The sequence below is a fragment of the Urtica dioica genome, chromosome 7, assembly GCF_054948205.1.
Source record: "Urtica dioica subsp. dioica isolate 48M chromosome 7, U.dioica_male_clone48M_v1_H2, whole genome shotgun sequence".
Classification (NCBI taxonomy): Eukaryota; Viridiplantae; Streptophyta; class Magnoliopsida; order Rosales; family Urticaceae; genus Urtica; species Urtica dioica.
In genome coordinates, this window is record NC_142762.1 from 29,032,384 (window position 1) to 29,042,318 (window position 9,935).

Here is a 9,935-nt window from a genome sequence, read left to right on the forward strand (position 1 = left end):
AATAATTTAGAGAGTAAACCTACAATGAAATACCCTCACGTTATACTCTAATTTTCCACTTTCGTAAATTTATACGCTAATAGTTTAAAATTTCACAGCCATGCATAAATTTAAAAATGGTCAAATTAACCTCATTAATATTTAAAATATGAATCACTGCAAATTTTAATTAATTATAAAATATATCACACCTAGCCAATTAAAATTAACTAATTTGTCAAGTAGTCAAGATTTATAAATAAATAAATAAAATAGTGAAATAACTGAAATAATTAAGAAAATTGTGTATGTATTGGTATAGGTCATTTTCTTTTCTGTAAAAAAAATAATTAAAAAATATTTAAGAAACAGACAAATAAAAAAGAGAAAAATGCCATGATTCTCGATACCTAAACCTCACGGCTTAAATCAAAACGTCGGGACCTGAAAGCGTGACGTTCAAACGTTGAGACCTCAAAGCGTGAAGTTTCGACGCCAAGATATCACGATGGGCCCGAGTCAAATCGCGGATGCTCATTGATGTTAACCCAAAATTGAGCATTATTTGGTGCTAGAAGGAGATGAGTCACGACAACACACACACACGTGCTCCCACCAAACGATCACCGAATCTCTTCCGATATTATAGAAACTCAAAAATTGACGACCTAGTGGTACTTTCAGAGGAGGAGTCTCCAAGCACTGGGACCATCATGTTTACAAGAAAAACTAGGAAATAATTGTTTCCTTTCCCGAGATAAGTATTGTTGTCGCACGAAAATAAACAACGATTTAAAGTTTCGGGTAGTTCGACCCAAGGCCGGAACAAGTCGCTGCACCCGAGCCAACAGTGTGAACTCGAAAGTCTCGAGTTGAGGTTCCTATAGTCGGAGGCGTTCCTTGAGGAGAGAAGGAGATGAATGAGGGGTGTGACTGTGCTTCTTTTGAGCTGCCAACGTACCCGCATTCGAGGATCCAGTCAGAACGTAGTTCAAGGCGTGTGTATACGTTGTGTGAGGCACGGAGTCTGGAGGGTGCTCGACAGAGGAGACGGAGTGCTGAGGAGCCCTCGGTGACATCTCAGGACTCTAGGATCGAGTAACCCGAGAGAGAATGTGTGTTTTCTCTCTTTGGAGACGTAGGAGATTCTCGATGGAAAATCTCAAAAGCAGCTTTGTGCGTTGGATGCATAGAGGATTTTCAGTGGAAAATCCCGGACGCAGTTTGTGTGTTGGATGCGTAGGGGAATTTCAGTGGAAAATCCCGGACGCAGCTTGTGCGTTAGACATGTAGGGGACTTTCAGTAGAAAACCCTAAGCACAGCTTGTCCGCTAGATTAAGCGCTCGATCAGAGGAAATTGTACTAAAAAAGTCTGCGGCATCCTTTCAGAGTAATCTTGAGGAAGAATGAATGTGTTTGTCCCCCTCACTAAGAAGGGTATTTATAGTGAATGAGGAGGCCTAAGAGGGCCTCTTAATGCACCTTCGGATACTCCGCCAGATGACTAAAAATTTGGCTAATGTTTAGTGGTATAGGGCGCGACAATGTCGCACCGGATATGTTTTTGTCGCACCTAATACCTTCAGGTGCGACGATTGTCGCACCTAATAGTAATAGGTGCGAAAAGTGTCGCACCCAATAGTTTTAAAATTTAAAGTTGTCAGCCATATTCCCCCGAAATTTTTTAGGTTTCGGATTTCATATTCGGTGCGACAGTGGGTGCGGCATGTCGCACCGAATATGTGTATTAGGTGCGACATTGTCGCACCCAATAGTTTTAGGGTATTATAAATACCCGAGACTCCTTCTTCCTTACCCGAGTCATCACATCTCTGTCTGCATTTCTCCCTCTCTCTCAATCTCACTCTCTCTCTCTCCGACCAGCCTCCACTCGGCCTATCTCCGGCGACTTGCGTCTTCTCCGCCGTGAATCTCGCCGTCCTCCAAGGTACGCCTCTCTCTCTCTCTCACACTCTCTCTCTCAATCTCACTCTGTCTCTCTCCGACCAGGCCCGTCCCTCTGTCCGCGACCATCTCCGCCCCGCCGCCCGTGACCAGCACCCATCCCTTCTCTTCGCCATCTCCTCGGCCCTCCCGCTGCCGCCCAACCCGTCCAGCTTTTGCTGAACCCGTCCGTCCCATCTCCGCCCCGCCGCCCGTGACCAGCTCCCATCCCTTCTCTTCGCCATCTCCTCGGCCCTCCCGCTGCCGCCCAACCCGTCCAGCTTCTGCTGAACCCGCTTCCGAGTCTCCTCCGACAGCCCCCTGCGAGGCACCTTGGGGAACAGCAACCACCACTTGTCCCCTGTTGAACTCCGAGCCCCCCAAATCCGTCCAGCTTCTGCAGGTCGGAGCGCCGCCGCGGGACCATCACGTCGAACACCCCTCCGCCGGACAGCTCATGCACCATCGGCCTCAGCTCCACGATTGACTCGCTCACGCATAACAGCCACTCCCTCGGCCCATCCTCGGCCCAGCCCTCGGCCCTGCCCGACGTTTTCTTGGTGACTACATTACCCTAAAACTAGTGACATAGACACTCGTTTTCTTGGTGACTAGCACAAGTTTGGCAAAATGATGACCAAAACTGAAGGGAAATAATTTTGTATTGACTTGAAATATTATAGATTTCAATAGAATATTCATTAATAGATTTTAGCATGCATGTTTGTGACATTTGGTTGTGACTTGTGAGCATTCTTATTAATTTATTTCACGATATATGTTGCCGCAGCTCGTCCCCGACTTGCTGCAGCCCTTCCCCGACCTCGCCGCAGCTTGGTCACTCGTAGCCCCGCGTCGTATCTCGTTGCCTCGTCGTCGCCTCGGAAAAGGTTAGTTATTTGTAATTAGTAATATTTTTAGATTATTTAATATTTTTAGATTATTTCATATAGATTAATTAGTAATATATATGAAAATATAACTTTGATTAGATGTTAACACGTTTAGTTATTTAATTAATTAATTAGTAACATGTTTAGTTAGATTAATTAGTAATATATATGAAAATAGTAACATGTTAGATTAGATGAAAATATAACTTTGATTAAAATAGTAACATATAGTAATTGTCAAATTTTTTAATAATATGTAACATGTTAGATTAGATTAATTAAGTTAAAAGTAATATATTAAATTAATTAGTAACATGTTTAGTGTAATTTAATGTAATTGTAACATGTTTGGTTTAATTAAGTTGATTGCAATTTTTTGAAAATTTGGTTAATTAATTAATTTAATACTTGTTTAGTTAGACGAATTAGTAATATATATGAATATATTTTAAAATGAATTAGTAACATGTTAAATTTAATTTAAACTTATTGAAAATTTATTGCAACCGAGCTACGGAGGTTCAGTTTAGTATTTAGTATGTTAATAGGATAGTCTTGGTTGGTTATATATGTGTTTTTTTTAAATTGCAGATTTTGGTTAGTCAATATTTTAGGGAAAACTCTGCCGAATTTTCGGTAGAATAAAACGTATTTGTAAAAAAAAATTAACTCTTCCGATAATATATTTGAACTAATTTATCGAAATTGGTTAACTCATTAATGAAATAGTAGTAAATTTGTATATAATAACGAATTCTAACCATTTTTCAAAATTAATACATGTCATTCACAATTTCTCTTTCATTCTTACAAATTCGCTCTCGAATCTGTCAAATACTAACGATTCACTCTCAATTTTCTAACAATTCATCACTCTCAATTTCATAACAATTCACTCTAAATTTCAAATATTAACGATTCACTCTCAATTTCCTAAAATTCACTCTTACAAAATGAATTCTAACGATTCATTTTTATCTCTCAATTTCCCGTCTCATTCAGAAGAATGTCAAATCCAAGTAGGGACTGGATTACCGAGAACAATCGGTTGAGTTTGCAATATAAAACAGGGGTTAACGAGTTTATCCGCCTTGCAAGCAAACTCCCAAACGAAAACGGTCATTATCGTTGTCCTTGTAAGTTTTGCAATAACGTGAGATGGCTGGACATCGGGGTCGTAAAGATCACCTTTTGAACAAGGGGTTTACCCCGGGATACACCGAATGGTACAATCACGGCGAACGTCATGTGCTTACTCAATTAGAAGATACCAGCGAGACTAACCAGAGAGGAGTCGGTGGATTGCACGATGCTCTCCATGATATAATGGATCACGAGGACTTCGACGATTTTACGGATCCGACTCCGAGTGAAGTGCGTGCAGATGAGCAAGTGAAAGACTTGTTCGTCAAGTTGGAAGCAAAATTGTACCCTAGATGCAAAGAGTTTTCGTCTTTGTCGTTCTTGGTTTCGTTGATGCACATCAAAGTCACGAACCATTGGACGAACAAGTCGTTTACAGAATGGTTGCAGCTATTGAGGAAGTCTCATCCAATTGGTAACCAAATTCCGGAAAAACACTACGAGGCAAAGGCGAAGCTGAAGCGTTTCGGCATGGGATATGATATGATCGACGCGTGCATCAACGATTGTGTGTTATTTTGAAAAGATCTCGAGAAAGCTTAAGTGTGCCCAATTTGCAATGAGAGCAGATGGAAGCCAACCGGGAAGAATGTATCACAAAAGATATTATGATACTTTCCCTTGAAAGATCGAATGAAGCGATTGTACGCTTCCTGACACACGTCGCTTGAGATGCAGTGGCACGAACGAGATCGCGTCAAAGAAGAAGGCGTTTTGCGACATCCTGCGGATGGTTCGACGTGGAAGAATCTAGATGAGAGATACCCAAATTTCGCTGCAGAGCCTCGTAACGTACGTCTGGGACTAGCTTCTGATCGGTTCAACCAGTTTGAGAAATGAGTCTAGCGTATCGTATGTGGCCCGTGGTACTAACTGCGTACAACTTGCCACCTTGGTTGTGCATGAAAAAAGAGTACTTGATGCTGACGCTTTTGATACCTGGACCAAGCTCACATGGAAAAGACATGGACGTGTTTTTAGAACCACTAGTTGAAGAGCTGAAAGAATTGTAGGATACTGGGTTCCAAGTGCGAGACGGGGCGAACGATGAAGTGTTTCGGTTGCGTGCCGCGCTTCTATGGACAATAAACGACTTTCTGACTCGATCGTATTTGTCGGGATGGAGTGGCCAAGGGTATCTTGCGTGCCCTACGTGCAACATTGAGACTCCATCTACGAAAATTAGAAACAAGATTGTCTACTATGACCATCGTCGATTCTTGCCTACGCCTCACCGATTGAGGAAAAGCACTGATCACTACGTAAATCGTCACGAGAAGCGCCTGAAACCTGTCAAGTTGACTGCGCAAGACATACTCAATCAGTTGACTAGTGTTTCTTCCACGACAACCGGCAAAAATATCGGTAAACGAAAACGTACTGAGTGTGAATTGAATTGGACCAAAAAGAACATCTTCTATAAGTTGTCTTACTGGTCAGAATTGGAGTTGAAGCACAACATGGACGTCATGCATATAGAGAAGAACGTGTGCGAGAATCTTCTCGGGACGATGCTCAGCTTGGAAAAGAAGAACTACGATACGGAGAAGTCGAGATTTGACTCGATGGACTTGAAAATCAAGTCTTCTCTGCACTTGAGACAACAAAGGAATTGGTGGTACAAACCACCAGCAGCGTACACGTTAACGCTTGAGCAGAGACACTGGTTTACCTAGTTCCTCCAATCTCTTAAATTCCCAGACGGGATCGCTGGAAATTTGAAGAAAAATGTAACTGCTGACGGGAAGCTCACATGTTTGATGTCGCACGATTGTCACGTGATCATGCAGAGGCTGTTGGCTGATGGTATTCGCCCTTTTGTTTCAAAACCGATACAAGAGACGATCTCCGAGCTCTGCAACTTTTTCAAGTTGATCAGTTCTAGAACCCTGAGAGTGGACGATCTCGAAAAAGCGCAAGATTCAATCATTGAGATATTGTGTAAGCTTGAGATGAAATTTCCGCCAGCTTTTTTCACGATCATGGTTCACGTGGCAATTCATCTACCAGATGAAGCGTTGTGTGGCGGTCCGGTGCATATGCGATGGATGTACCCAATTGAGAGATACCTTGGAACGTTAAAACAATTTGTCAGAAATAGAGCTAGACCCGAAGGCTCCATTGCGGAAGCGTACGTTGTAGAAGAGGCATTGACATTTGTTGCAAGGTATCTCGAAGATAAGAAAACGGTTGATGAAGTTCAAGTGCGGGAACTTAGTGTTTTCCGGTCTGAAAACTGTGTGCCTTACGGGATGATGAAGCCGATAGTTTTAGACGACGACCAAAAAGAGAAGGCGGAGTGGTACATTTTTACCAATTGTCTAGAAATCGATCCGTATTTGATGTAAGAGAATCTTTCATTTAAATATGTACATTATCTAGCTCATTGATTTACATCTAATTACGTAATGTTAACAGTGAGCATTTGGAACTTATACAAAATAACTCTGAAGCGGGAACTGTAGATTCTGATCTCGAAGCAATGCACAGAAAATAATTCAAAATTTGGTTTGCGAAAAAGGTAAACTAAAAGGATTCATTTGCTGAAAGCATACTAAAATTGCTAATGACATCATCTTAATTTGCATACTCCAGATTTATGACATGAAAGTTAGTGGTTCCGACGTGTCTGAAGAGCTTTACGCATTGTCTACAGGATCTATGAAAATTGCTCATCAGTATCCGAGTTGCTTTGTGAATGGCGTGAAGTTCATCACTCGTCGTCGTGATAACCAACGAATCACCCAGAATAGCGGTGTTTGTGTGACCGTGAACGACTTCAACTTTTACGGTCAAATGGAAGACGTAATCGTGCTGAAGTATACACATAACTGTCGTGTCGTACTGTTCAAATGCATATGGTATGGTGACAAGTACAATGCATGACGTATAGTGCACGTTGGTAACACCACCGGAGCAACAAGTTCGTATACCGCGAAAGAGTGGTTTACAGAAAAGCTGTTTATACTCGCGACTCAAGCGAAGCAAGTGTTTTACATCCAAGATCTCGTTAAGGGTCGCGAATGGGAAATCGTTCAGGATTGCAATCAACGTGGGATATGGGACATTCCTGAAGTTGATCCGACCACTTCAGCATCGATTCCATTGACAATAGAATTGTCAAATATCGACCGTCTTAATCATCGACACGAAACCGCTACGGTCGAGCTTGTTACTGTTGTTGAAGATGATGAAGAAGATGAGGCGTATGTCGTTTTTGAGGGAGATGATGTTGATGTCGATACTAACATTACATCGAGTGACAACGATGAATGACTAACAACATGTAATAACCATAGTCGTCGAATACTAATTAAATAGTAAAAATACTAACTACAATTCATTTTGCAGGATGTCTACTTCAGGTCAGGACACATCAGGAGGAGAACATGACCCCCCGCAGATGCCGAGGAAGAAACGAGGACCAACGACTGGCCTCGTTTCTGCGAGAGCTGGTGTTGGAACCCCTGGAGCGAACACAGTTCGCTATGATCAGACTGCGCAGACGTTCTACCAAGACGTCATGGAGCAAAATCCGTTGATCGGGACGTTCCAAAACCGATTAGGAAACCTGATCAAGAGTACCATTCCAGTCGACCTCCCAGACTGGAATCATGTGCCTGCATAGAGTATGGCGACTCTCACTACAACATATTCAATAATTACCGACGATTTTATTTGTCAGTAATAACCTGATAATCATCGCTAAATCTATTTAGCGAAGATTTTAGCGACGATTATCACTACTACAAAATTGATTTTCTGATGCGCAAGACTATCAGATGCGACTAGTCGCATCTAAAAGTTGCATCTAAATAACTTTCAGGTGCGACTAGTCGCATCTGATAGTCAATCAGAAGCCGAAAAAATTCGCTCAAATTGTCTTTTGATTTTGACAATCCGATGCGACTAGTCGCACCTGAAAATATGTTGAAACTTTCAGGTGCGACTATGTCGCATCACATAGTTTTAAATTTTTGAGCGGGCCTCATCTCCCCCTCTTTTATTTCATTAATCTGACGTGGCGAATGGAATTTTTTTTTTATTATTATAATCAGGTGCGACTAGTCGCACATGATAACTCATCAGGTGCGATTCTGTCGCACCTGATTATTAGGGTTTTGTTTAAAAACCCAGGTCGCGATCCTTTCTTCTCCAGCCGCTCAAACCCCTCTCTGTTTAAAAAAAAAAACGCCCTGCACTTCAAAAAAAAAACCCTCTATCTCTCTCTGACCTCCGCCGCGTCTCTCTCTCTCTGCCTCATCTGCGACACCAGCCACGCTCCGCTGGCAGCAGCTCCTCCGTCAAGCCGAGCTTCGATCGGCGGCCAGCAGCTCCTCCGCCAAGCCGCGCGCGCTGCCACCACGTCTCTTCTCCTTCTTGCTTGCGCTCGGCCATCAGCTCCTCCACCAAGCCGCGCGCGCCACCAACCACGCTTCTTGAAAAGGTGGCCGGACAAGTCTCGAACGCCACGCTCTGACACTCCCACTCTCTCTCTGCCTCACTCTCTCTCTCCGGCTCTCTCTCTGCCTCACTCTCTCCGGCTCTCTCTCTGCCTCAGTCTCACTCTCTCCGACCTCTCACTCCCCGGCTCTCTCTCTGCCTCACCTCTCACTCTCCGGCTCACTCTCTCCGACCTCGACAGCCTCGGCGTCTCTGCCCCGACAGCCCCGCTGCCTCGACGCGTGCTCAGCCTCGGTGTCACTACAATCCCGGTAAGCTATCTCTCACCGCCTCTCTCTCTCTCTCTCTCTCTCTCTTATTTTCCCTTTGACTGAACTGATGCGTTGTCCCGTGCTCAGCCTCGTCAAGCTGCTGTCCCGAGCTGCCTCGTGCGTCCCTGCTGTTTCGACGAGTCCCTGTCCTCGACGAGTCTCTCTCCTCGCTGCACCGAACCGTCGCTGCCTCGATCCCTCCTCCGCCGTTTCACCGAGCCGTCCCCTGTTGTCCTGAGCTGTCCAAGTAAGTCTAGCCTTTTTAAAAAAAAATTGTTTGTGTTGTTAGTTTAGTTAATTAGGTTAGTTGATATAAAATGTTAGTTAGTTAGTTAATTAGTATGTAAATGTTAGTTAATTAAATAGATATGTTAGTAAGTAATTATTTAGAATGTTAAGTGTTAGTATGTAAATGTAAATGTTAGTTAATATAATTGTAGTTAATCATTGTAAATTTTAATTACATAGTTAGTAATATGTTTAGGTTCTTTAATTTAATTTTGATTAGTATGTTAATTGTAATTGTAAAGAAATTGTAATTAATTACAATGTTTTGTGACATGTTTTGATGTTTTGTGACATGTTTAATATAAAATGAAGTTTAGGTTAAAATTAAGTTAATGAATTTGTGATTAGTTTTAGTTTATTTAACATGAAATGAAATTGTAAGTTTAAGTAAGTAAAATATTTTGTGACATGTTTTGCTAGTTTGTGATATTTTGTTTATTTCGATTTTTCATTTATAAATGTTGTGATCGAACCACGGAGGTTCGGTTTAGGGCTGACCTAATTTATAGGATAGTTCTGGATGGTTTGTGTATGTTTTTAAATAATTTTGCAGGTTTTTGGTTTGTCAGTATAATAGGGGAAACTCTGCCGAAATTTTGGTAGAGTTTCGAATTAAGTAGTTTAAAAACTCCCAACTTATTCAATCCGAGCTCAAAATAACATAGAATTCATAATCTCTCTTTCATTGTGTTCTCCGTCGTCCTTTATCAATAACTCTTCCAAACTTTCATTTCTCGCTCTCATTCAGCGAAATGTCCAATCCAAGTAGAGATTGGATCACAGAGAATAATCGGGTGACATTGCAGTACAAAACCGGTGTTAACGAGTTTATTCGCGCTGCAAGAAGATTCCCTAACGAAATTGGCAAATATCGGTGTCCTTGCAAACCTTGCAACAATGTGAGATGGCACGACATCGGGGTTGTCAGGAATCATTTGCTGAACAAGGGGTTTACCCCAGGGTACACAAAAT